The 1,786-nt window shown below is 41.9% G+C and overlaps 1 protein-coding gene across 2 annotated transcripts in view; it reads left to right on the top strand.

Moving 5' to 3' along the window:
* The window catches only part of RAD52 (RAD52 homolog, DNA repair protein), a 55,796-nt gene that overhangs the window by 17,683 nt on the left and 36,327 nt on the right, over positions 1-1,786 (top strand). The window lies entirely within an intron of this gene.

The following is a 1,786-nucleotide window of genomic DNA, read 5'->3' on the forward strand; positions in this document are numbered from 1 at the left end:
TGGGTAAAACAGTACCACCACGACCTCTAATATAATGTATTAAAACTTTATACAGATATGCAGGTGAATAGGATTCCTAGCTGGCAGGCCCCTGACAGCAAGCTGGCCACCTGTTGATTCCGTGAAGAATGGGGCTCCCTCCTCTCTCCTATCAGGGTCTGGGGTGCAGGTGAATGGGGTTCCTGGCTGGCAGACCACTGACAGAAAGCTCTCCAACAGCGGATTCTGTGAGGAATGGGGCTGCCTCCTCCCTACTGTCAGGGTCTGGTTTGAAGGCCAGTCACGTCCCCTGTTGGGCCAGACCCAGAGTTCTACCATGCTGTGGCCTCTGCCTCAGCAACCCAGGAATGACTGCTGCTGGGTGCTCCTGGCGCTCTGAGGGTGGGTTCTTCCCTCAGGCCTCTCGGAAAACAGCTCGGGGAGGGCGCAGCCCTTGGCAAGGCAACCCAGGACTCAGTACTTCCACGCTCCGCTCCGAGGGCGGGTTCCTGCCTGAAACCTTGCCCCGAGGGCGAGTTCCTGCCTGAAACCTCGCCCTCTGGGAAACAGCTGGGGGAGGGCACAGCCGTTTCCAAGAGGACCCCTGCAGGACTGACTTCCTTCTGGTTGGTAGAGCTTCAGGACGTGATGTTACACCCAGGGTTTTTATATAAGTAGATTGTTTATGGCTGCTTTCATGCTAAAATGCCAGTTGAGTAGTTGTGACAGAGACCAGATAGCCTGCAATACCTAAAATATTTACTGTTTGGCTCTTTACAGAAAAAGTTTGCTGATTATTGCTTTATACAATAGGTATTTACATTAAAAAATTTTTGTTTTTATTAAAATAATACATGCACATGTGTGAATATCCAATAGTACTAAAGCTTTATTTTGTAAAAGGAGATTCCTGCTCTACTCTTCTCCTTCCCATTACCACTCCTTAGACAGACATGTTACTTTCTTTTAACTATCTTCTGGCTTTTATAGTTACAGTCTAAATAATAGCCTTATTCCATTATTTCTTGATGTATCAATTTTAGATCCTAATTATTAAGTAACCTAGGTTAGCCCACTACCCTACTTTTTAGTGCTATACTATCAATAAATTTATCATTCTTAGCTGAAATGTAATGTTTTATGATCATTTAGTTTTCTGCATTTTCCTCAGAAAATTAACAGGAATTTAACAATAACTAACATTTATTTAGTACTTCATATGTGCCAGGTACTATTCTAATGCAGTTTCATGCAGTAAATAAAGATTAAATGAATATTTACCATTATTGTCTCTATCTTCTACACGAGAAAACAGTATTTAGAGAGGTTATGTGATTCCCCCCCCCCCCTTGGTCAAGCACCTAGTGGGTGATAGAGCCAGAAACTGACATTTAGAACTTGAGCTCTTAACATTATATTATAACTAGTGTCCCAGTGCATGGATATGTGCACAAAGAAAGGAAATTAATTAGAAGAAATATTTTAATATCGTTATTCACCCTTTCTCTAAAATAGAAGTGTCAACCAAATTCATGATCAATGACAGATCGAAACACATGCATGCGATTGGTGCCAGTGAGAGCTTTATATGTATCATGCATGTGCGAGTCAACTTAGCCTTTTAAAGATATAGAATAAACTTGCTTAATTAGACCTGCTTTCTGATTTAGCTAAACTTTTTCCAGCTCAGTGAAGCACCCCAACTCCTCTTTCAGGTAATTGTCAGCAACACAGCAGTAAATATCAACACGAAGCAGATTATTATTGTAGATCACACAGGGAGAACAAAGGGTAAAATATTTAACTG

The sequence above is a fragment of the Myotis brandtii genome, unplaced genomic scaffold, assembly GCF_000412655.1.
Source record: "Myotis brandtii unplaced genomic scaffold, ASM41265v1 scaffold216, whole genome shotgun sequence".
In the NCBI taxonomy this organism is placed as follows: Eukaryota; Metazoa; Chordata; class Mammalia; order Chiroptera; family Vespertilionidae; genus Myotis; species Myotis brandtii.